The sequence below is a fragment of the Lepisosteus oculatus genome, unplaced genomic scaffold, assembly GCF_040954835.1.
Source record: "Lepisosteus oculatus isolate fLepOcu1 unplaced genomic scaffold, fLepOcu1.hap2 HAP2_SCAFFOLD_39, whole genome shotgun sequence".
Lineage (NCBI taxonomy): Eukaryota > Metazoa > Chordata > Actinopteri > Semionotiformes > Lepisosteidae > Lepisosteus > Lepisosteus oculatus.
This window is the reverse complement of record NW_027167923.1, coordinates 1-25,522: the sequence shown is the minus strand read 5'-3', so window position 1 is coordinate 25,522 and position 25,522 is coordinate 1. Positions and strand designations below refer to the sequence as shown.

The window sequence follows — 25,522 nt, the reverse complement described above, 5'->3', positions numbered from 1 at the left end:
ACTCTGCAAGAGTCACTTCTCCCAACTTGCGCCCGCAGGTTTCCGTAGTGTGCCTGCAAAGAGCCATCCGCTTGAGACAGGTGCACCTCCCGATTTCATTGAACTAAGCTAGATGCACAATTTCTAATGCAGCCTTCATCACAATAGACAGTTCATTTCTCGAAAGCTTGTCGTAAAAAAAGGAAACAAAGAACGAAAACGTATAGCTGACAATCTTCTGAAGATGCAGATTCAGCTTTGGGGAAATGGACATTTTATGTATGCAGATGCTTTTCAAGCGCTGGTTTTAGAACGTCGCTGTGCTTCCAGCATCCTTTTCAGCCTTCTAAACTGGCTACCGAGGTGCCGATCACATTGTAAAGCGGTTGAGAGGCCGGAGCTGCTCAAACCGCTCTTGCCGTTTCCCATCAATCAAAAGCACTATGTTGTTTCTTTGTATGGAAAGCTTTTCAAGTCTGGCATCGACACGCACCTTTCCTGAAACGTCCAAAAGGTGAATGCTTCGCAAAGAAATCCAGTCTACCTTCAGGGGGCATGATGTTGAAATCGGAATGAGCCCTGGGTGGGCTTGAAGCAGCAGCTGTTCAGTTAACAGCTGCACAGAAACGCACCCCGCTTGCTTTGTATCATTCGCAAGTTTCTGGTTAAAGAGTAAAAAAGGCTGGAATTCTTCTGCCAGCCGGCAGGATTTCTTCTGCACTCACCCAGAAAAGCCAAGAATTGTATTTCATCTTTCGCAAGCTGTATTTTCCAGGAGGAGAATGAATACTTGCATTAAACTGAATCAAGCCGACAGAGACGCACAGCCGTTGTTTTTCTCCATGGGAAGTTTTTCGTTAAGGAAAAACACCGTTGTCATTTTCTTGCCAGCCGGCGGTATTTCTTGTGCAGCGATGAGCCAGATTTGTATTTCGTATTTCGCAAGTTGTGTGAATTTCTTGAAGTTGAAAGTGAATTCGCTCCAGAAAAGAAATGTCCAGTCGCATGAAAGCCGTGGCTGTTTGTTAAACCGCAGGACCTGAGCTTGCGTTCTGTTTCTCATGGCGTTCGCAAAGGCGATTCCTGCCTTTAAAACTGCTGTGTCTGCGACTGAAAGTGGCGTGTGGCGCAGCTTCTAAAGTCTTGTTGACGCTCCTCGATGTTGCTTTCTCTCTGCCTAAGGAAGTTCGATTGTCGCGTCGGAACGGGGAGACCTAATCCTTCCAGCTTTAAGCCACCCTTCAGTCTTCTGAAGGGTGTCCGAGTGCTAGCATGTCATTTGGCTTTTTTTCTGGGGAAACGGAGAGCGACATTGAAAAAGGTTACCTCCGCCGCCTCGCCCTCCGTGTTAAATGATCGCAAGCCGGCGGCGGCGGCGCTCCCTGTAGTCGTGGCCGAGCGGTTAAGGCGATGGGCTAGAAAGCCATTGGGGTCTCCCCGCGTCGGCTCGAATCCTGCCGACTACGGCGCCCTTCTCCTGTCGCTTCGGCCTGCCCAGAAAAAGGCGGAGTGCTGTTTCTCTCTTCCTGCTTCTTGTACAAACGCTAAATCGCTTGGACCTGCTGCCTTGGAAGTAATGTCTTCAACATCCACCAGTGACATTTCACAGCTGGAAGCACACAGCCACGCTTTTGGCATTGGCATGTCTTGCGCCCTACTTCCAGCCTTTGAAGACCTAATTATTCAAACTGAAAGAACCGGCTGAATGAGTGTTTGCAGTGCACCAGGAGGAGCAGGGACCATAGCATTGGAGGGGTGAGGATGGCGCAGATGGAAACGTTTTCATGCGCTCCTCTGGGAGGAATGAAAAGAAAAGACGAAACCGGAAACAGTAGTAGCCGCAAGAGGAAGTGTCTTCAAGCGCCAAGCAAGCGCTCCTCGTTAGTATAGTGGTGCGTATCCCCGCCTGTCACGTGGGAGACCAGGGATGGATTGCTTGACGGCGAGCCAGGTTGCTTTTCTCCCATCAGATTCCAACCGCTAATGCTAACGCAGTGTGTGGGAGCTTACATGCTTTTCCTTTCCCGTCTTTTTCGGACGACTGTTCCAAAGGGGAAACCTGAAGGAATAGGGGCCTGAAGACACGAGGCATTCTTAAACCAGCACTGGGCTGCACGGCCTTCTGTTGTGATCAGGTTATATTCGAGTCAAAAAGCCAGAGCATCCGCTTCTATCCTATGGAGCACGAGCTAAATCGGAAGAGGCAGGGGATACACCTACGCCTATCGGCGCACGTTCCCTGCGTCAGGCTGCTTCACCCATTTGCACCCATTTGCACCCGACTGGAGACGGCACTGAGCAAGCTTTTTGTCAGGAGTGGGATTCGAACCCACGCCTCCAGGGGAGACTGCGACCTGAACGCAGCGCCTTAGACCGCTCGGCCATCCTGACGCGGGCCCCCTGTCCCGGGGCGGTCTGATGAGCCACCGCGATCCCACTACGCTCCTCGAGTATCGCACTGTTATTAATACTACAGTGTGACTCCAGCATTAAAATGTTTGGAAAATGTGTCGGCTTTTATAATCCAGTGTAGAGCAGCATGTGATGATTTGTGCTACAACACCAAGCGCTCAAAGTGACGTCTGCGTTTGTCGTTGAAACTTTCAACTTTCATCACTTATGTAGGAAATAAAAAGAGCAGTTGTGCGCCACACGCAGAGAGGCCGTCAGCAGAGTGGCGCAGCGGAAGCGTGCTGGGCCCATAACCCAGAGGTCGATGGATCGAAACCATCCTCTGCTACATGTGTCCTATGCACGATTCCTAAGCATGCCATTGGGTTAGCAAAGTGCCTTCAAATAGTCTGCATCTCCCTTTCTTTAAATTCTGTCCTGAGTTTCTCTCTCGTGTGTGTTTGTGCAAGCTTGACACTTGCGGGACTCTTTAATCTTCACCAATACGGAGATGACCAAATGTGTCTTCGGTTGTTCTGAGGTCTTTGATAGTTTCTTTGAAAGCTTCAACTGAACCTCGAAATCGAAGCAGTTATGTTTATATTGATTTCTCGCGTTAATCATTACGAACCAGGAACAGCCAGCACACTCGGTCGCATTAGTAATTATGTCACGTCTCTACTTAGCAGAGCATTCAAAGGCCCACTGGAAGTAGTAAAGCACTAAAACACTGCAAAACTGAACTCGGGAAAATCATACTGGGAGCTCTGAGCGATGTCTGCATCCAAGCCATCCAATACGGACTCTGAAACCTTGGAATATCAACACTATGATGCGCTACCTTTTACCTGGAGCAAAACGATGGAATTAGAAGAATGCTTACCGCAGGATACAACTGTGCCGCTGTTATTTGGAGCACGGTTTTCACTTGCATGAAAACTACAGCAGAACGTAGAAGGATGATCACTGAGGAGTCCACGCGGGCATGCTGAGGAGATTGTAGGTCGTACATTTCAATGATTACTGACATTTGCGCTGCTGGAGGTACAGTAATCAACAAAGAACAGGGTGTGCTACTCTCGAATCCGGTCAGCACATGATGAAAAGCCAGGAAGTATACCTTGTCAAATTGCCGTCAACAGGGACAAGTTAACCACCAGCTCCACCGGCGCCCGGCTAGCTCAGTCGGTAGAGCATGAGACTCTTAATCTCAGGGTCGTGGGTTCGAGCCCCACGTTGGGCGGTGCCCGTCTCCTTATTAACAAAGTTTCCCGCTCATCCTTGAACCTCTTACACCTCGATGGTACCGAGCACTGCGTTTTAATGCACAGGTGTGATCAAACCGAGATGAAAAGGGCGTATCTAGCTCCTTGCCCGAGAGATAAATCAGAGGTTCCGCAGATAATCCCTTGGCTCCGGTCACCCGGACGCAGATAGGAGCTGCAGCCATCATAACTTGTATGAAAACTAAGAAGAGCTCCTGTCTATTTACAGTTTCATTTACTCTAGCGTTTCCTTAAACATTGCGTGTACGAAGGCTAAGAAATTGGAGAGCTATTCTAATACAATAACTATTAGGAATCTTTTCGCCATAACAGTTTCACTGTGATTTTGCAGGTAACACGTACGTTGGGAAAACATTTTGAACGCGATCAATAACCGCACTGGAAAAATGTGGGAAAGAAAGGGCGAAAAGCGACTCTTCAACATGTGGAAATATCTTCCTGAGCGGAGCCCTCTTCTCGAAGCTCAACACTCTGCAAGAGTCACTTCTCCCAACTTGCGCCCGCAGGTTTCCGTAGTGTGCCTGCAAAGAGCCATCCGCTTGAGACAGGTGCACCTCCCGATTTCATTGAACTAAGCTAGATGCACAATTTCTAATGCAGCCTTCATCACAATAGACAGTTCATTTCTCGAAAGCTTGTCGTAAAAAAAGGAAACAAAGAACGAAAACGTATAGCTGACAATCTTCTGAAGATGCAGATTCAGCTTTGGGGAAATGGACATTTTATGTATGCAGATGCTTTTCAAGCGCTGGTTTTAGAACGTCGCTGTGCTTCCAGCATCCTTTTCAGCCTTCTAAACTGGCTACCGAGGTGCCGATCACATTGTAAAGCGGTTGAGAGGCCGGAGCTGCTCAAACCGCTCTTGCCGTTTCCCATCAATCAAAAGCACTATGTTGTTTCTTTGTATGGAAAGCTTTTCAAGTCTGGCATCGACACGCACCTTTCCTGAAACGTCCAAAAGGTGAATGCTTCGCAAAGAAATCCAGTCTACCTTCAGGGGGCATGATGTTGAAATCGGAATGAGCCCTGGGTGGGCTTGAAGCAGCAGCTGTTCAGTTAACAGCTGCACAGAAACGCACCCCGCTTGCTTTGTATCATTCGCAAGTTTCTGGTTAAAGAGTAAAAAAGGCTGGAATTCTTCTGCCAGCCGGCAGGATTTCTTCTGCACTCACCCAGAAAAGCCAAGAATTGTATTTCATCTTTCGCAAGCTGTATTTTCCAGGAGGAGAATGAATACTTGCATTAAACTGAATCAAGCCGACAGAGACGCACAGCCGTTGTTTTTCTCCATGGGAAGTTTTTCGTTAAGGAAAAACACCGTTGTCATTTTCTTGCCAGCCGGCGGTATTTCTTGTGCAGCGATGAGCCAGATTTGTATTTCGTATTTCGCAAGTTGTGTGAATTTCTTGAAGTTGAAAGTGAATTCGCTCCAGAAAAGAAATGTCCAGTCGCATGAAAGCCGTGGCTGTTTGTTAAACCGCAGGACCTGAGCTTGCGTTCTGTTTCTCATGGCGTTCGCAAAGGCGATTCCTGCCTTTAAAACTGCTGTGTCTGCGACTGAAAGTGGCGTGTGGCGCAGCTTCTAAAGTCTTGTTGACGCTCCTCGATGTTGCTTTCTCTCTGCCTAAGGAAGTTCGATTGTCGCGTCGGAACGGGGAGACCTAATCCTTCCAGCTTTAAGCCACCCTTCAGTCTTCTGAAGGGTGTCCGAGTGCTAGCATGTCATTTGGCTTTTTTTCTGTGGAAACGGAGAGCGACATTGAAAAAGGTTACCTCCGCCGCCTCGCCCTCCGTGTTAAATGATCGCAAGCCGGCGGCGGCGGCGCTCCCTGTAGTCGTGGCCGAGCGGTTAAGGCGATGGGCTAGAAAGCCATTGGGGTCTCCCCGCGTCGGCTCGAATCCTGCCGACTACGGCGCCCTTCTCCTGTCGCTTCGGCCTGCCCAGAAAAAGGCGGAGTGCCGTTTCTCTCTTCCTGCTTCTTGTACAAACGCTAAATCGCTTGGACCTGCTGCCTTGGAAGTAATGTCTTCAACATCCACCAGTGACATTTCACAGCTGGAAGCACACAGCCACGCTTTTGGCATTGGCATGTCTTGCGCCCTACTTCCAGCCTTTGAAGACCTAATTATTCAAACTGAAAGAACCGGCTGAATGAGTGTTTGCAGTGCACCAGGAGGAGCAGGGACCATAGCATTGGAGGGGTGAGGATGGCGCAGATGGAAACGTTTTCATGCGCTCCTCTGGGAGGAATGAAAAGAAAAGACGAAACCGGAAACAGTAGTAGCCGCAAGAGGAAGTGTCTTCAAGCGCCAAGCAAGCGCTCCTCGTTAGTATAGTGGTGCGTATCCCCGCCTGTCACGTGGGAGACCAGGGATGGATTGCTTGACGGCGAGCCAGGTTGCTTTTCTCCCATCAGATTCCAACCGCTAATGCTAACGCAGTGTGTGGGAGCTTACATGCTTTTCCTTTCCCGTCTTTTTCGGACGACAATTCCAAAGGGGTAACCTGAACCAGCACTGGGCTGCACGGCCTTCTGTTGTGATCAGGTTATATTCGAGTCAAAAAGCCAGAGCATCCGCTTCCATCCTATGGAGCACGAGCTAAATCGGAAGAGGCAGGGGATACACCTACGCCTATCGGCGCACGTTCCCTGCGTCAGGCTGCTTCACCCATTTGCACCCGACTGGAGACGGCACTGAGCAAGCTTTTTGTCAGGAGTGGGATTCGAACCCACGCCTCCAGGGGAGACTGCGACCTGAACGCAGCGCCTTAGACCGCTCGGCCATCCTGACGCGGGCCCCCTGTCCCGGGGCGGTCTGATGAGCCACCGCGATCCCACTACGCTCCTCGAGTATCGCACTGTTATTAATACTACAGTGTGACTCCAGCATTAAAATGTTTGGAAAATGTGTCGGCTTTTATAATCCAGTGTAGAGCAGCATGTGATGATTTGTGCTACAACACCAAGCGCTCAAAGTGACGTCTGCGTTTGTCGTTGAAACTTTCAACTCTTTCATCACTTATGTAGGAAATAAAAAGAGCAGTTGTGCGCCACACGCAGAGAGGCCGTCAGCAGAGTGGCGCAGCGGAAGCGTGCTGGGCCCATAACCCAGAGGTCGATGGATCGAAACCATCCTCTGCTACATGTGTCCTATGCACGATTCCTAAGCATGCCATTGGGTTAGCAAAGTGCCTTCAAATAGTCTGCATCTCCCTTTCTTTAAATTCTGTCCTGAGTTTCTCTCTCGTGTGTGTTTGTGCAAGCTTGACACTTGCGGGACTCTTTAATCTTCACCAATACGGAGATGACCAAATGTGTCTTCGGTTGTTCTGAGGTCTTTGATAGTTTCTTTGAAAGCTTCAACTGAACCTCGAAATCGAAGCAGTTATGTTTATATTGATTTCTCGCGTTAATCATTACGAACCAGGAACAGCCAGCACACTCGGTCGCATTAGTAATTATGTCACGTCTCTACTTAGCAGAGCATTCAAAGGCCCACTGGAAGTAGTAAAGCACTAAAACACTGCAAAACTGAACTCGGGAAAATCATACTGGGAGCTCTGAGCGATGTCTGCATCCAAGCCATCCAATACGGACTCTGAAACCTTGGAATATCAACACTATGATGCGCTACCTTTTACCTGGAGCAAAACGATGGAATTAGAAGAATGCTTACCGCAGGATACAAATGTGCCGCTGTTATTTGGAGCACGGTTTTCACTTGCATGAAAACTACAGCAGAACGTAGAAGGATGATCACTGAGGAGTCCACGCGGGCATGCTGAGGAGATTGTAGGTCGTACATTTCAATGATTACTGACATTTGCGCTGCTGGAGGTACAGTAATCAACAAAGAACAGGGTGTGCTACTCTCGAATCCGGTCAGCACATGATGAAAAGCCAGGAAGTATACCTTGTCAAATTGCCGTCAACAGGGACAAGTTAACCACCAGCTCCACCGGCGCCCGGCTAGCTCAGTCGGTAGAGCATGAGACTCTTGATCTCAGGGTCGTGGGTTTGAGCCCCACGTTGGGCGGTGCCCGTCTCCTTATTAACAAAGTTTCCCGCTCATCCTTGAACCTCTTACACCTCGATGGTACCGAGCACTGCGTTTTAATGCACAGGTGTGATCAAACCGAGATGAAAAGGGCGTATCTAGCTCCTTGCCCGAGAGATAAATCAGAGGTTCCGCAGATAATCCCTTGGCTCCGGTCACCCGGACGCAGATAGGAGCTGCAGCCATCATAACTTGTATGAAAACTAAGAAGAGCTCCTGTCTATTTACAGTTTCATTTACTCTAGCGTTTCCTTAAACATTGCGTGTACGAAGGCTAAGAAATTGGAGAGCTATTCTAATACAATAACTATTAGGAATCTTTTCGCCATAACAGTTTCACTGTGATTTTGCAGGTAACACGTACGTTGGGAAAACATTTTGAACGCGATCAATAACCGCACTGGAAAAATGTGGGAAAGAAAGGGCGAAAAGCGACTCTTCAACATGTGGAAATATCTTCCTGAGCGGAGCCCTCTTCTCGAAGCTCAACACTCTGCAAGAGTCACTTCTCCCAACTTGCGCCCGCAGGTTTCCGTAGTGTGCCTGCAAAGAGCCATCCGCTTGAGACAGGTGCACCTCCCGATTTCATTGAACTAAGCTAGATGCACAATTTCTAATGCAGCCTTCATCACAATAGACAGTTCATTTCTCGAAAGCTTGTCGTAAAAAAAGGAAACAAAGAACGAAAACGTATAGCTGACAATCTTCTGAAGATGCAGATTCAGCTTTGGGGAAATGGACATTTTATGTATGCAGATGCTTTTCAAGCGCTGGTTTTAGAACGTCGCTGTGCTTCCAGCATCCTTTTCAGCCTTCTAAACTGGCTACCGAGGTGCCGATCACATTGTAAAGCGGTTGAGAGGCCGGAGCTGCTCAAACCGCTCTTGCCGTTTCCCATCAATCAAAAGCACTATGTTGTTTCTTTGTATGGAAAGCTTTTCAAGTCTGGCATCGACACGCACCTTTCCTGAAACGTCCAAAAGGTGAATGCTTCGCAAAGAAATCCAGTCTACCTTCAGGGGGCATGATGTTGAAATCGGAATGAGCCCTGGGTGGGCTTGAAGCAGCAGCTGTTCAGTTAACAGCTGCACAGAAACGCACCCCGCTTGCTTTGTATCATTCGCAAGTTTCTGGTTAAAGAGTAAAAAAGGCTGGAATTCTTCTGCCAGCCGGCAGGATTTCTTCTGCACTCACCCAGAAAAGCCAAGAATTGTATTTCATCTTTCGCAAGCTGTATTTTCCAGGAGGAGAATGAATACTTGCATTAAACTGAATCAAGCCGACAGAGACGCACAGCCGTTGTTTTTCTCCATGGGAAGTTTTTCGTTAAGGAAAAACACCGTTGTCATTTTCTTGCCAGCCGGCGGTATTTCTTGTGCAGCGATGAGCCAGATTTGTATTTCGTATTTCGCAAGTTGTGTGAATTTCTTGAAGTTGAAAGTGAATTCGCTCCAGAAAAGAAATGTCCAGTCGCATGAAAGCCGTGGCTGTTTGTTAAACCGCAGGACCTGAGCTTGCGTTCTGTTTCTCATGGCGTTCGCAAAGGCGATTCCTGCCTTTAAAACTGCTGTGTCTGCGACTGAAAGTGGCGTGTGGCGCAGCTTCTAAAGTCTTGTTGACGCTCCTCGATGTTGCTTTCTCTCTGCCTAAGGAAGTTCGATTGTCGCGTCGGAACGGGGAGACCTAATCCTTCCAGCTTTAAGCCACCCTTCAGTCTTCTGAAGGGTGTCCGAGTGCTAGCATGTCATTTGGCTTTTTTTCTGGGGAAACGGAGAGCGACATTGAAAAAGGTTACCTCCGCCGCCTCGCCCTCCGTGTTAAATGATCGCAAGCCGGCGGCGGCGGCGCTCCCTGTAGTCGTGGCCGAGCGGTTAAGGCGATGGGCTAGAAAGCCATTGGGGTCTCCCCGCGTCGGCTCGAATCCTGCCGACTACGGCGCCCTTCTCCTGTCGCTTCGGCCTGCCCAGAAAAAGGCGGAGTGCTGTTTCTCTCTTCCTGCTTCTTGTACAAACGCTAAATCGCTTGGACCTGCTGCCTTGGAAGTAATGTCTTCAACATCCACCAGTGACATTTCACAGCTGGAAGCACACAGCCACGCTTTTGGCATTGGCATGTCTTGCGCCCTACTTCCAGCCTTTGAAGACCTAATTATTCAAACTGAAAGAACCGGCTGAATGAGTGTTTGCAGTGCACCAGGAGGAGCAGGGACCATAGCATTGGAGGGGTGAGGATGGCGCAGATGGAAACGTTTTCATGCGCTCCTCTGGGAGGAATGAAAAGAAAAGACGAAACCGGAAACAGTAGTAGCCGCAAGAGGAAGTGTCTTCAAGCGCCAAGCAAGCGCTCCTCGTTAGTATAGTGGTGCGTATCCCCGCCTGTCACGTGGGAGACCAGGGATGGATTGCTTGACGGCGAGCCAGGTTGCTTTTCTCCCATCAGATTCCAACCGCTAATGCTAACGCAGTGTGTGGGAGCTTACATGCTTTTCCTTTCCCGTCTTTTTCGGACGACTGTTCCAAAGGGGAAACCTGAAGGAATAGGGGCCTGAAGACACGAGGCATTCTTAAACCAGCACTGGGCTGCACGGCCTTCTGTTGTGATCAGGTTATATTCGAGTCAAAAAGCCAGAGCATCCGCTTCTATCCTATGGAGCACGAGCTAAATCGGAAGAGGCAGGGGATACACCTACGCCTATCGGCGCACGTTCCCTGCGTCAGGCTGCTTCACCCATTTGCACCCATTTGCACCCGACTGGAGACGGCACTGAGCAAGCTTTTTGTCAGGAGTGGGATTCGAACCCACGCCTCCAGGGGAGACTGCGACCTGAACGCAGCGCCTTAGACCGCTCGGCCATCCTGACGCGGACCCCCTGTCCCGGGGCGGTCTGATGAGCCACCGCGATCCCACTACGCTCCTCGAGTATCGCACTGTTATTAATACTACAGTGTGACTCCAGCATTAAAATGTTTGGAAAATGTGTCGGCTTTTATAATCCAGTGTAGAGCAGCATGTGATGATTTGTGCTACAACACCAAGCGCTCAAAGTGACGTCTGCGTTTGTCGTTGAAACTTTCAACTTTCATCACTTATGTAGGAAATAAAAAGAGCAGTTGTGCGCCACACGCAGAGAGGCCGTCAGCAGAGTGGCGCAGCGGAAGCGTGCTGGGCCCATAACCCAGAGGTCGATGGATCGAAACCATCCTCTGCTACATGTGTCCTATGCACGATTCCTAAGCATGCCATTGGGTTAGCAAAGTGCCTTCAAATAGTCTGCATCTCCCTTTCTTTAAATTCTGTCCTGAGTTTCTCTCTCGTGTGTGTTTGTGCAAGCTTGACACTTGCGGGACTCTTTAATCTTCACCAATACGGAGATGACCAAATGTGTCTTCGGTTGTTCTGAGGTCTTTGATAGTTTCTTTGAAAGCTTCAACTGAACCTCGAAATCGAAGCAGTTATGTTTATATTGATTTCTCGCGTTAATCATTACGAACCAGGAACAGCCAGCACACTCGGTCGCATTAGTAATTATGTCACGTCTCTACTTAGCAGAGCATTCAAAGGCCCACTGGAAGTAGTAAAGCACTAAAACACTGCAAAACTGAACTCGGGAAAATCATACTGGGAGCTCTGAGCGATGTCTGCATCCAAGCCATCCAATACGGACTCTGAAACCTTGGAATATCAACACTATGATGCGCTACCTTTTACCTGGAGCAAAACGATGGAATTAGAAGAATGCTTACCGCAGGATACAACTGTGCCGCTGTTATTTGGAGCACGGTTTTCACTTGCATGAAAACTACAGCAGAACGTAGAAGGATGATCACTGAGGAGTCCACGCGGGCATGCTGAGGAGATTGTAGGTCGTACATTTCAATGATTACTGACATTTGCGCTGCTGGAGGTACAGTAATCAACAAAGAACAGGGTGTGCTACTCTCGAATCCGGTCAGCACATGATGAAAAGCCAGGAAGTATACCTTGTCAAATTGCCGTCAACAGGGACAAGTTAACCACCAGCTCCACCGGCGCCTGGCTAGCTCAGTCGGTAGAGCATGAGACTCTTAATCTCAGGGTCGTGGGTTCGAGCCCCACGTTGGGCGGTGCCCGTCTCCTTATTAACAAAGTTTCCCGCTCATCCTTGAACCTCTTACACCTCGATGGTACCGAGCACTGCGTTTTAATGCACAGGTGCGATCAAACCGAGATGAAAAGGGCGTATCTAGCTCCTTGCCCGAGAGATAAATCAGAGGTTCCGCAGATAATCCCTTGGCTCCGGTCACCCGGACGCAGATAGGAGCTGCAGCCATCATAACTTGTATGAAAACTAAGAAGAGCTCCTGTCTATTTACAGTTTCATTTACTCTAGCGTTTCCTTAAACATTGCGTGTACGAAGGCTAAGAAATTGGAGAGCTATTCTAATACAATAACTATTAGGAATCTTTTCGCCATAACAGTTTCACTGTGATTTTGCAGGTAACACGTACGTTGGGAAAACATTTTGAACGCGATCAATAACCGCACTGGAAAAATGTGGGAAAGAAAGGGCGAAAAGCGACTCTTCAACATGTGGAAATATCTTCCTGAGCGGAGCCCTCTTCTCGAAGCTCAACACTCTGCAAGAGTCACTTCTCCCAACTTGCGCCCGCAGGTTTCCGTAGTGTGCCTGCAAAGAGCCATCCGCTTGAGACAGGTGCACCTCCCGATTTCATTGAACTAAGCTAGATGCACAATTTCTAATGCAGCCTTCATCACAATAGACAGTTCATTTCTCGAAAGCTTGTCGTAAAAAAAGGAAACAAAGAACGAAAACGTATAGCTGACAATCTTCTGAAGATGCAGATTCAGCTTTGGGGAAATGGACATTTTATGTATGCAGATGCTTTTCAAGCGCTGGTTTTAGAACGTCGCTGTGCTTCCAGCATCCTTTTCAGCCTTCTAAACTGGCTACCGAGGTGCCGATCACATTGTAAAGCGGTTGAGAGGCCGGAGCTGCTCAAACCGCTCTTGCCGTTTCCCATCAATCAAAAGCACTATGTTGTTTCTTTGTATGGAAAGCTTTTCAAGTCTGGCATCGACACGCACCTTTCCTGAAACGTCCAAAAGGTGAATGCTTCGCAAAGAAATCCAGTCTACCTTCAGGGGGCATGATGTTGAAATCGGAATGAGCCCTGGGTGGGCTTGAAGCAGCAGCTGTTCAGTTAACAGCTGCACAGAAACGCACCCCGCTTGCTTTGTATCATTCGCAAGTTTCTGGTTAAAGAGTAAAAAAGGCTGGAATTCTTCTGCCAGCCGGCAGGATTTCTTCTGCACTCACCCAGAAAAGCCAAGAATTGTATTTCATCTTTCGCAAGCTGTATTTTCCAGGAGGAGAATGAATACTTGCATTAAACTGAATCAAGCCGACAGAGACGCACAGCCGTTGTTTTTCTCCATGGGAAGTTTTTCGTTAAGGAAAAACACCGTTGTCATTTTCTTGCCAGCCGGCGGTATTTCTTGTGCAGCGATGAGCCAGATTTGTATTTCGTATTTCGCAAGTTGTGTGAATTTCTTGAAGTTGAAAGTGAATTCGCTCCAGAAAAGAAATGTCCAGTCGCATGAAAGCCGTGGCTGTTTGTTAAACCGCAGGACCTGAGCTTGCGTTCTGTTTCTCATGGCGTTCGCAAAGGCGATTCCTGCCTTTAAAACTGCTGTGTCTGCGACTGAAAGTGGCGTGTGGCGCAGCTTCTAAAGTCTTGTTGACGCTCCTCGATGTTGCTTTCTCTCTGCCTAAGGAAGTTCGATTGTCGCGTCGGAACGGGGAGACCTAATCCTTCCAGCTTTAAGCCACCCTTCAGTCTTCTGAAGGGTGTCCGAGTGCTAGCATGTCATTTGGCTTTTTTTCTGGGGAAACGGAGAGCGACATTGAAAAAGGTTACCTCCGCCGCCTCGCCCTCCGTGTTAAATGATCGCAAGCCGGCGGCGGCGGCGCTCCCTGTAGTCGTGGCCGAGCGGTTAAGGCGATGGGCTAGAAAGCCATTGGGGTCTCCCCGCGTCGGCTCGAATCCTGCCGACTACGGCGCCCTTCTCCTGTCGCTTCGGCCTGCCCAGAAAAAGGCGGAGTGCTGTTTCTCTCTTCCTGCTTCTTGTACAAACGCTAAATCGCTTGGACCTGCTGCCTTGGAAGTAATGTCTTCAACATCCACCAGTGACATTTCACAGCTGGAAGCACACAGCCACGCTTTTGGCATTGGCATGTCTTGCGCCCTACTTCCAGCCTTTGAAGACCTAATTATTCAAACTGAAAGAACCGGCTGAATGAGTGTTTGCAGTGCACCAGGAGGAGCAGGGACCATAGCATTGGAGGGGTGAGGATGGCGCAGATGGAAACGTTTTCATGCGCTCCTCTGGGAGGAATGAAAAGAAAAGACGAAACCGGAAACAGTAGTAGCCGCAAGAGGAAGTGTCTTCAAGCGCCAAGCAAGCGCTCCTCGTTAGTATAGTGGTGCGTATCCCCGCCTGTCACGTGGGAGACCAGGGATGGATTGCTTGACGGCGAGCCAGGTTGCTTTTCTCCCATCAGATTCCAACCGCTAATGCTAACGCAGTGTGTGGGAGCTTACATGCTTTTCCTTTCCCGTCTTTTTCGGACGACTGTTCCAAAGGGGAAACCTGAAGGAATAGGGGCCTGAAGACACGAGGCATTCTTAAACCAGCACTGGGCTGCACGGCCTTCTGTTGTGATCAGGTTATATTCGAGTCAAAAAGCCAGAGCATCCGCTTCTATCCTATGGAGCACGAGCTAAATCGGAAGAGGCAGGGGATACACCTACGCCTATCGGCGCACGTTCCCTGCGTCAGGCTGCTTCACCCATTTGCACCCATTTGCACCCGACTGGAGACGGCACTGAGCAAGCTTTTTGTCAGGAGTGGGATTCGAACCCACGCCTCCAGGGGAGACTGCGACCTGAACGCAGCGCCTTAGACCGCTCGGCCATCCTGACGCGGACCCCCTGTCCCGGGGCGGTCTGATGAGCCACCGCGATCCCACTACGCTCCTCGAGTATCGCACTGTTATTAATACTACAGTGTGACTCCAGCATTAAAATGTTTGGAAAATGTGTCGGCTTTTATAATCCAGTGTAGAGCAGCATGTGATGATTTGTGCTACAACACCAAGCGCTCAAAGTGACGTCTGCGTTTGTCGTTGAAACTTTCAACTTTCATCACTTATGTAGGAAATAAAAAGAGCAGTTGTGCGCCACACGCAGAGAGGCCGTCAGCAGAGTGGCGCAGCGGAAGCGTGCTGGGCCCATAACCCAGAGGTCGATGGATCGAAACCATCCTCTGCTACATGTGTCCTATGCACGATTCCTAAGCATGCCATTGGGTTAGCAAAGTGCCTTCAAATAGTCTGCATCTCCCTTTCTTTAAATTCTGTCCTGAGTTTCTCTCTCGTGTGTGTTTGTGCAAGCTTGACACTTGCGGGACTCTTTAATCTTCACCAATACGGAGATGACCAAATGTGTCTTCGGTTGTTCTGAGGTCTTTGATAGTTTCTTTGAAAGCTTCAACTGAACCTCGAAATCGAAGCAGTTATGTTTATATTGATTTCTCGCGTTAATCATTACGAACCAGGAACAGCCAGCACACTCGGTCGCATTAGTAATTATGTCACGTCTCTACTTAGCAGAGCATTCAAAGGCCCACTGGAAGTAGTAAAGCACTAAAACACTGCAAAACTGAACTCGGGAAAATCATACTGGGAGCTCTGAGCGATGTCTGCATCCAAGCCATCCAATACGGACTCTGAAACCTTGGAATATCAACACTATGATGCGCTACCTTTTACCTGGAGCAAAACGATGGAATTAGAAGAATGCTTACCGCAGGATACAACTGTGCCGCTGTTATTTGGAGCACGGTTTTCACTTGCATGAAAACTACAGCAGAACGTAGAAGGATGATCACTGAGGAGTCCACGCGGGCATGCTGAGGAGATTGTAGGTCGTACATTTCAATGATTACTGACATTTGCGCTGCTGGAGGTACAGTAATCAACAAAGAACAGGGTGTGCTACTCTCGAATCCGGTCAGCACATGATGAAAAGCCAGGAAGTATACCTTGTCAAATTGCCGTCAACAGGGACAAGTTAACCACCAGCTCCACCGGCGCCTGGCTAGCTCAGTCGGTAGAGCATGAGACTCTTAATCTCAGGGTCGTGGGTTCGAGCCCCACGTTGGGCGGTGCCCGTCTCCTTATTAACAAAGTTTCCCGCTCATCCTTGAACCTCTTACACCTCGATGGTACCGAGCACTGCGTTTTAATGCACAGGTGCGATCAAACCGAGATGAAAAGGGCGTATCTAGCTCCTTGCCCGAGAGATAAATCAGAGGTTCCGCAGATAATCCCTTGGCTCCGGTCACCCGGACGCAGATAGGAGCTGCAGCCATCATAACTTGTATGAAAACTAAGAAGAGCTCCTGTCTATTTACAGTTTCATTTACTCTAGCGTTTCCTTAAACATTGCGTGTACGAAGGCTAAGAAATTGGAGAGCTATTCTAATACAATAACTATTAGGAATCTTTTCGCCATAACAGTTTCACTGTGATTTTGCAGGTAACACGTACGTTGGGAAAACATTTTGAACGCGATCAATAACCGCACTGGAAAAATGTGGGAAAGAAAGGGCGAAAAGCGACTCTTCAACATGTGGAAATATCTTCCTGAGCGGAGCCCTCTTCTCGAAGCTCAACACTCTGCAAGAGTCACTTCTCCCAACTTGCGCCCGCAGGTTTCCGTAGTGTGCCTGCAAAGAGCCATCCGCTTGAGACAGGTGCACCTCCCGATTTCATTGAACTAAGCTAGATGCACAATTTCTAATGCAGCCTTCATCACAATAGACAGTTCATTTCTCGAAAGCTTGTCGTAAAAAAAGGAAACAAAGAACGAAAACGTATAGCTGACAATCTTCTGAAGATGCAGATTCAGCTTTGGGGAAATGGACATTTTATGTATGCAGATGCTTTTCAAGCGCTGGTTTTAGAACGTCGCTGTGCTTCCAGCATCCTTTTCAGCCTTCTAAACTGGCTACCGAGGTGCCGATCACATTGTAAAGCGGTTGAGAGGCCGGAGCTGCTCAAACCGCTCTTGCCGTTTCCCATCAATCAAAAGCACTATGTTGTTTCTTTGTATGGAAAGCTTTTCAAGTCTGGCATCGACACGCACCTTTCCTGAAACGTCCAAAAGGTGAATGCTTCGCAAAGAAATCCAGTCTACCTTCAGGGGGCATGATGTTGAAATCGGAATGAGCCCTGGGTGGGCTTGAAGCAGCAGCTGTTCAGTTAACAGCTGCACAGAAACGCACCCCGCTTGCTTTGTATCATTCGCAAGTTTCTGGTTAAAGAGTAAAAAAGGCTGGAATTCTTCTGCCAGCCGGCAGGATTTCTTCTGCACTCACCCAGAAAAGCCAAGAATTGTATTTCATCTTTCGCAAGCTGTATTTTCCAGGAGGAGAATGAATACTTGCATTAAACTGAATCAAGCCGACAGAGACGCACAGCCGTTGTTTTTCTCCATGGGAAGTTTTTCGTTAAGGAAAAACACCGTTGTCATTTTCTTGCCAGCCGGCGGTATTTCTTGTGCAGCGATGAGCCAGATTTGTATTTCGTATTTCGCAAGTTGTGTGAATTTCTTGAAGTTGAAAGTGAATTCGCTCCAGAAAAGAAATGTCCAGTCGCATGAAAGCCGTGGCTGTTTGTTAAACCGCAGGACCTGAGCTTGCGTTCTGTTTCTCATGGCGTTCGCAAAGGCGATTCCTGCCTTTAAAACTGCTGTGTCTGCGACTGAAAGTGGCGTGTGGCGCAGCTTCTAAAGTCTTGTTGACGCTCCTCGATGTTGCTTTCTCTCTGCCTAAGGAAGTTCGATTGTCGCGTCGGAACGGGGAGACCTAATCCTTCCAGCTTTAAGCCACCCTTCAGTCTTCTGAAGGGTGTCCGAGTGCTAGCATGTCATTTGGCTTTTTTTCTGGGGAAACGGAGAGCGACATTGAAAAAGGTTACCTCCGCCGCCTCGCCCTCCGTGTTAAATGATCGCAAGCCGGCGGCGGCGGCGCTCCCTGTAGTCGTGGCCGAGCGGTTAAGGCGATGGGCTAGAAAGCCATTGGGGTCTCCCCGCGTCGGCTCGAATCCTGCCGACTACGGCGCCCTTCTCCTGTCGCTTCGGCCTGCCCAGAAAAAGGCGGAGTGCTGTTTCTCTCTTCCTGCTTCTTGTACAAACGCTAAATCGCTTGGACCTGCTGCCTTGGAAGTAATGTCTTCAACATCCACCAGTGACATTTCACAGCTGGAAGCACACAGCCACGCTTTTGGCATTGGCATGTCTTGCGCCCTACTTCCAGCCTTTGAAGACCTAATTATTCAAACTGAAAGAACCGGCTGAATGAGTGTTTGCAGTGCACCAGGAGGAGCAGGGACCATAGCATTGGAGGGGTGAGGATGGCGCAGATGGAAACGTTTTCATGCGCTCCTCTGGGAGGAATGAAAAGAAAAGACGAAACCGGAAACAGTAGTAGCCGCAAGAGGAAGTGTCTTCAAGCGCCAAGCAAGCGCTCCTCGTTAGTATAGTGGTGCGTATCCCCGCCTGTCACGTGGGAGACCAGGGATGGATTGCTTGACGGCGAGCCAGGTTGCTTTTCTCCCATCAGATTCCAACCGCTAATGCTAACGCAGTGTGTGGGAGCTTACATGCTTTTCCTTTCCCGTCTTTTTCGGACGACTGTTCCAAAGGGGAAACCTGAAGGAATAGGGGCCTGAAGACACGAGGCATTCTTAAACCAGCACTGGGCTGCACGGCCTTCTGTTGTGATCAGGTTATATTCGAGTCAAAAAGCCAGAGCATCCGCTTCTATCCTATGGAGCACGAGCTAAATCGGAAGAGGCAGGGGATACACCTACGCCTATCGGCGCACGTTCCCTGCGTCAGGCTGCTTCACCCATTTGCACCCATTTGCACCCGACTGGAGACGGCACTGAGCAAGCTTTTTGTCAGGAGTGGGATTCGAACCCACGCCTCCAGGGGAGACTGCGACCTGAACGCAGCGCCTTAGACCGCTCGGCCATCCTGACGCGGACCCCCTGTCCCGGGGCGGTCTGATGAGCCACCGCGATCCCACTACGCTCCTCGAGTATCGCACTGTTATTAATACTACAGTGTGACTCCAGCATTAAAATGTTTGGAAAATGTGTCGGCTTTTATAATCCAGTGTAGAGCAGCATGTGATGATTTGTGCTACAACACCAAGCGCTCAAAGTGACGTCTGCGTTTGTCGTTGAAACTTTCAACTTTCATCACTTATGTAGGAAATAAAAAGAGCAGTTGTGCGCCACACGCAGAGAGGCCGTCAGCAGAGTGGCGCAGCGGAAGCGTGCTGGGCCCATAACCCAGAGGTCGATGGATCGAAACCATCCTCTGCTACATGTGTCCTATGCACGATTCCTAAGCATGCCATTGGGTTAGCAAAGTGCCTTCAAATAGTCTGCATCTCCCTTTCTTTAAATTCTGTCCTGAGTTTCTCTCTCGTGTGTGTTTGTGCAAGCTTGACACTTGCGGGACTCTTTAATCTTCACCAATACGGAGATGACCAAATGTGTCTTCGGTTGTTCTGAGGTCTTTGATAGTTTCTTTGAAAGCTTCAACTGAACCTCGAAATCGAAGCAGTTATGTTTATATTGATTTCTCGCGTTAATCATTACGAACCAGGAACAGCCAGCACACTCGGTCGCATTAGTAATTATGTCACGTCTCTACTTAGCAGAGCATTCAAAGGCCCACTGGAAGTAGTAAAGCACTAAAACACTGCAAAACTGAACTCGGGAAAATCATACTGGGAGCTCTGAGCGATGTCTGCATCCAAGCCATCCAATACGGACTCTGAAACCTTGGAATATCAACACTATGATGCGCTACCTTTTACCTGGAGCAAAACGATGGAATTAGAAGAATGCTTACCGCAGGATACAACTGTGCCGCTGTTATTTGGAGCACGGTTTTCACTTGCATGAAAACTACAGCAGAACGTAGAAGGATGATCACTGAGGAGTCCACGCGGGCATGCTGAGGAGATTGTAGGTCGTACATTTCAATGATTACTGACATTTGCGCTGCTGGAGGTACAGTAATCAACAAAGAACAGGGTGTGCTACTCTCGAATCCGGTCAGCACATGATGAAAAGCCAGGAAGTATACCTTGTCAAATTGCCGTCAACAGGGACAAGTTAACCACCAGCTCCACCGGCGCCTGGCTAGCTCAGTCGGTAGAGCATGAGACTCTTAATCTCAGGGTCGTGGGTTCGAGCCCCACGTTGGGCGGTGCCCGTCTCCTTATTAACAAAGTTTCCCGCTCATCCTTGAACCTCTTACACCTCGATGGTACCGAGCACTGCGTTTTAATGCACAGGTGCGATCAAACCGAGATGAAAAGGGCGTATCTAGCTCCTTGCCCGAGAGATAAATCAGAGGTTCCGCAGATAATCCCTTGGCTCCGGTCACCCGGACGCAGATAGGAGCTGCAGCCATCATAACTTGTATGAAAACTAAGAAGAGCTCCTGTCTATTTACAGTTTCATTTACTCTAGCGTTTCCTTAAACATTGCGTGTACGAAGGCTAAGAAATTGGAGAGCTATTCTAATACAATAACTATTAGGAATCTTTTCGCCATAACAGTTTCACTGTGATTTTGCAGGTAACACGTACGTTGGGAAAACATTTTGAACGCGATCAATAACCGCACTGGAAAAATGTGGGAAAGAAAGGGCGAAAAGCGACTCTTCAACATGTGGAAATATCTTCCTGAGCGGAGCCCTCTTCTCGAAGCTCAACACTCTGCAAGAGTCACTTCTCCCAACTTGCGCCCGCAGGTTTCCGTAGTGTGCCTGCAAAGAGCCATCCGCTTGAGACAGGTGCACCTCCCGATTTCATTGAACTAAGCTAGATGCACAATTTCTAATGCAGCCTTCATCACAATAGACAGTTCATTTCTCGAAAGCTTGTCGTAAAAAAAGGAAACAAAGAACGAAAACGTATAGCTGACAATCTTCTGAAGATGCAGATTCAGCTTTGGGGAAATGGACATTTTATGTATGCAGATGCTTTTCAAGCGCTGGTTTTAGAACGTCGCTGTGCTTCCAGCATCCTTTTCAGCCTTCTAAACTGGCTACCGAGGTGCCGATCACATTGTAAAGCGGTTGAGAGGCCGGAGCTGCTCAAACCGCTCTTGCCGTTTCCCATCAATCAAAAGCACTATGTTGTTTCTTTGTATGGAAAGCTTTTCAAGTCTGGCATCGACACGCACCTTTCCTGAAACGTCCAAAAGGTGAATGCTTCGCAAAGAAATCCAGTCTACCTTCAGGGGGCATGATGTTGAAATCGGAATGAGCCCTGGGTGGGCTTGAAGCAGCAGCTGTTCAGTTAACAGCTGCACAGAAACGCACCCCGCTTGCTTTGTATCATTCGCAAGTTTCTGGTTAAAGAGTAAAAAAGGCTGGAATTCTTCTGCCAGCCGGCAGGATTTCTTCTGCACTCACCCAGAAAAGCCAAGAATTGTATTTCATCTTTCGCAAGCTGTATTTTCCAGGAGGAGAATGAATACTTGCATTAAACTGAATCAAGCCGACAGAGACGCACAGCCGTTGTTTTTCTCCATGGGAAGTTTTTCGTTAAGGAAAAACACCGTTGTCATTTTCTTGCCAGCCGGCGGTATTTCTTGTGCAGCGATGAGCCAGATTTGTATTTCGTATTTCGCAAGTTGTGTGAATTTCTTGAAGTTGAAAGTGAATTCGCTCCAGAAAAGAAATGTCCAGTCGCATGAAAGCCGTGGCTGTTTGTTAAACCGCAGGACCTGAGCTTGCGTTCTGTTTCTCATGGCGTTCGCAAAGGCGATTCCTGCCTTTAAAACTGCTGTGTCTGCGACTGAAAGTGGCGTGTGGCGCAGCTTCTAAAGTCTTGTTGACGCTCCTCGATGTTGCTTTCTCTCTGCCTAAGGAAGTTCGATTGTCGCGTCGGAACGGGGAGACCTAATCCTTCCAGCTTTAAGCCACCCTTCAGTCTTCTGAAGGGTGTCCGAGTGCTAGCATGTCATTTGGCTTTTTTTCTGGGGAAACGGAGAGCGACATTGAAAAAGGTTACCTCCGCCGCCTCGCCCTCCGTGTTAAATGATCGCAAGCCGGCGGCGGCGGCGCTCCCTGTAGTCGTGGCCGAGCGGTTAAGGCGATGGGCTAGAAAGCCATTGGGGTCTCCCCGCGTCGGCTCGAATCCTGCCGACTACGGCGCCCTTCTCCTGTCGCTTCGGCCTGCCCAGAAAAAGGCGGAGTGCTGTTTCTCTCTTCCTGCTTCTTGTACAAACGCTAAATCGCTTGGACCTGCTGCCTTGGAAGTAATGTCTTCAACATCCACCAGTGACATTTCACAGCTGGAAGCACACAGCCACGCTTTTGGCATTGGCATGTCTTGCGCCCTACTTCCAGCCTTTGAAGACCTAATTATTCAAACTGAAAGAACCGGCTGAATGAGTGTTTGCAGTGCACCAGGAGGAGCAGGGACCATAGCATTGGAGGGGTGAGGATGGCGCAGATGGAAACGTTTTCATGCGCTCCTCTGGGAGGAATGAAAAGAAAAGACGAAACCGGAAACAGTAGTAGCCGCAAGAGGAAGTGTCTTCAAGCGCCAAGCAAGCGCTCCTCGTTAGTATAGTGGTGCGTATCCCCGCCTGTCACGTGGGAGACCAGGGATGGATTGCTTGACGGCGAGCCAGGTTGCTTTTCTCCCATCAGATTCCAACCGCTAATGCTAACGCAGTGTGTGGGAGCTTACATGCTTTTCCTTTCCCGTCTTTTTCGGACGACTGTTCCAAAGGGGAAACCTGAAGGAATAGGGGCCTGAAGACACGAGGCATTCTTAAACCAGCACTGGGCTGCACGGCCTTCTGTTGTGATCAGGTTATATTCGAGTCAAAAAGCCAGAGCATCCGCTTCTATCCTATGGAGCACGAGCTAAATCGGAAGAGGCAGGGGATACACCTACGCCTATCGGCGCACGTTCCCTGCGTCAGGCTGCTTCACCCATTTGCACCCATTTGCACCCGACTGGAGACGGCACTGAGCAAGCTTTTTGTCAGGAGTGGGATTCGAACCCACGCCTCCAGGGGAGACTGCGACCTGAACGCAGCGCCTTAGACCGCTCGGCCATCCTGACGCGGACCCCCTGTCCCGGGGCGGTCTGATGAGCCACCGCGATCCCACTACGCTCCTCGAGTATCGCACTGTTATTAATACTACAGTGTGACTCCAGCATTAAAATGTTTGGAAAATGTGTCGGCTTTTATAATCCAGTGTAGAGCAGCATGTGATGATTTGTGCTACAACACCAAGCGCTCAAAGTGACGTCTGCGTTTGTCGTTGAAACTTTCAACTTTCATCACTTATGTAGGAAATAAAAAGAGCAGTTGTGCGCCACACGCAGAGAGGCCGTCAGCAGAGTGGCGCAGCGGAAGCGTGCTGGGCCCATAACCCAGAGGTCGATGGATCGAAACCATCCTCTGCTACATGTGTCCTATGCACGATTCCTAAGCATGCCATTGGGTTAGCAAAGTGCCTTCAAATAGTCTGCATCTCCCTTTCTTTAAATTCTGTCCTGAGTTTCTCTCTCGTGTGTGTTTGTGCAAGCTTGACACTTGCGGGACTCTTTAATCTTCACCAATACGGAGATGACCAAATGTGTCTTCGGTTGTTCTGAGGTCTTTGATAGTTTCTTTGAAAGCTTCAACTGAACCTCGAAATCGAAGCAGTTATGTTTATATTGATTTCTCGCGTTAATCATTACGAACCAGGAACAGCCAGCACACTCGGTCGCATTAGTAATTATGTCACGTCTCTACTTAGCAGAGCATTCAAAGGCCCACTGGAAGTAGTAAAGCACTAAAACACTGCAAAACTGAACTCGGGAAAATCATACTGGGAGCTCTGAGCGATGTCTGCATCCAAGCCATCCAATACGGACTCTGAAACCTTGGAATATCAACACTATGATGCGCTACCTTTTACCTGGAGCAAAACGATGGAATTAGAAGAATGCTTACCGCAGGATACAACTGTGCCGCTGTTATTTGGAGCACGGTTTTCACTTGCATGAAAACTACAGCAGAACGTAGAAGGATGATCACTGAGGAGTCCACGCGGGCATGCTGAGGAGATTGTAGGTCGTACATTTCAATGATTACTGACATTTGCGCTGCTGGAGGTACAGTAATCAACAAAGAACAGGGTGTGCTACTCTCGAATCCGGTCAGCACATGATGAAAAGCCAGGAAGTATACCTTGTCAAATTGCCGTCAACAGGGACAAGTTAACCACCAGCTCCACCGGCGCCTGGCTAGCTCAGTCGGTAGAGCATGAGACTCTTAATCTCAGGGTCGTGGGTTCGAGCCCCACGTTGGGCGGTGCCCGTCTCCTTATTAACAAAGTTTCCCGCTCATCCTTGAACCTCTTACACCTCGATGGTACCGAGCACTGCGTTTTAATGCACAGGTGCGATCAAACCGAGATGAAAAGGGCGTATCTAGCTCCTTGCCCGAGAGATAAATCAGAGGTTCCGCAGATAATCCCTTGGCTCCGGTCACCCGGACGCAGATAGGAGCTGCAGCCATCATAACTTGTATGAAAACTAAGAAGAGCTCCTGTCTATTTACAGTTTCATTTACTCTAGCGTTTCCTTAAACATTGCGTGTACGAAGGCTAAGAAATTGGAGAGCTATTCTAATACAATAACTATTAGGAATCTTTTCGCCATAACAGTTTCACTGTGATTTTGCAGGTAACACGTACGTTGGGAAAACATTTTGAACGCGATCAATAACCGCACTGGAAAAATGTGGGAAAGAAAGGGCGAAAAGCGACTCTTCAACATGTGGAAATATCTTCCTGAGCGGAGCCCTCTTCTCGAAGCTCAACACTCTGCAAGAGTCACTTCTCCCAACTTGCGCCCGCAGGTTTCCGTAGTGTGCCTGCAAAGAGCCATCCGCTTGAGACAGGTGCACCTCCCGATTTCATTGAACTAAGCTAGATGCACAATTTCTAATGCAGCCTTCATCACAATAGACAGTTCATTTCTCGAAAGCTTGTCGTAAAAAAAGGAAACAAAGAACGAAAACGTATAGCTGACAATCTTCTGAAGATGCAGATTCAGCTTTGGGGAAATGGACATTTTATGTATGCAGATGCTTTTCAAGCGCTGGTTTTAGAACGTCGCTGTGCTTCCAGCATCCTTTTCAGCCTTCTAAACTGGCTACCGAGGTGCCGATCACATTGTAAAGCGGTTGAGAGGCCGGAGCTGCTCAAACCGCTCTTGCCGTTTCCCATCAATCAAAAGCACTATGTTGTTTCTTTGTATGGAAAGCTTTTCAAGTCTGGCATCGACACGCACCTTTCCTGAAACGTCCAAAAGGTGAATGCTTCGCAAAGAAATCCAGTCTACCTTCAGGGGGCATGATGTTGAAATCGGAATGAGCCCTGGGTGGGCTTGAAGCAGCAGCTGTTCAGTTAACAGCTGCACAGAAACGCACCCCGCTTGCTTTGTATCATTCGCAAGTTTCTGGTTAAAGAGTAAAAAAGGCTGGAATTCTTCTGCCAGCCGGCAGGATTTCTTCTGCACTCACCCAGAAAAGCCAAGAATTGTATTTCATCTTTCGCAAGCTGTATTTTCCAGGAGGAGAATGAATACTTGCATTAAACTGAATCAAGCCGACAGAGACGCACAGCCGTTGTTTTTCTCC

General features: G+C 48.8%; 6 non-coding genes across 6 annotated transcripts; 1 reads left to right on the top strand and 5 right to left on the bottom strand.

Moving 5' to 3' along the window:
• Positions 1 to 2,287: 2,287 nt before the first annotated feature.
• On the bottom strand, positions 2,288 to 2,370 carry trnal-cag (transfer RNA leucine (anticodon CAG)). Its single transcript has one exon. It is a non-coding gene; the product is annotated as a tRNA-Leu (tRNA).
• Positions 2,371 to 3,540: 1,170 nt separating this feature from the next.
• On the top strand, positions 3,541 to 3,613 carry trnak-cuu (transfer RNA lysine (anticodon CUU)). Its single transcript has one exon. It is a non-coding gene; the product is annotated as a tRNA-Lys (tRNA).
• Positions 3,614 to 6,366: 2,753 nt separating this feature from the next.
• trnal-cag (transfer RNA leucine (anticodon CAG)) lies at positions 6,367 to 6,449 on the bottom strand. The gene has a single exon. It is a non-coding gene; the product is annotated as a tRNA-Leu (tRNA).
• A 4,043-nt stretch (positions 6,450 to 10,492) lies between these two features.
• trnal-cag (transfer RNA leucine (anticodon CAG)) lies at positions 10,493 to 10,575 on the bottom strand. The gene has a single exon. It is a non-coding gene; the product is annotated as a tRNA-Leu (tRNA).
• A 4,041-nt stretch (positions 10,576 to 14,616) lies between these two features.
• On the bottom strand, positions 14,617 to 14,699 carry trnal-cag (transfer RNA leucine (anticodon CAG)). The gene has a single exon. It is a non-coding gene; the product is annotated as a tRNA-Leu (tRNA).
• A 4,041-nt stretch (positions 14,700 to 18,740) lies between these two features.
• trnal-cag (transfer RNA leucine (anticodon CAG)) lies at positions 18,741 to 18,823 on the bottom strand. Its single transcript has one exon. It is a non-coding gene; the product is annotated as a tRNA-Leu (tRNA).
• Positions 18,824 to 25,522: the final 6,699 nt, after the last annotated feature.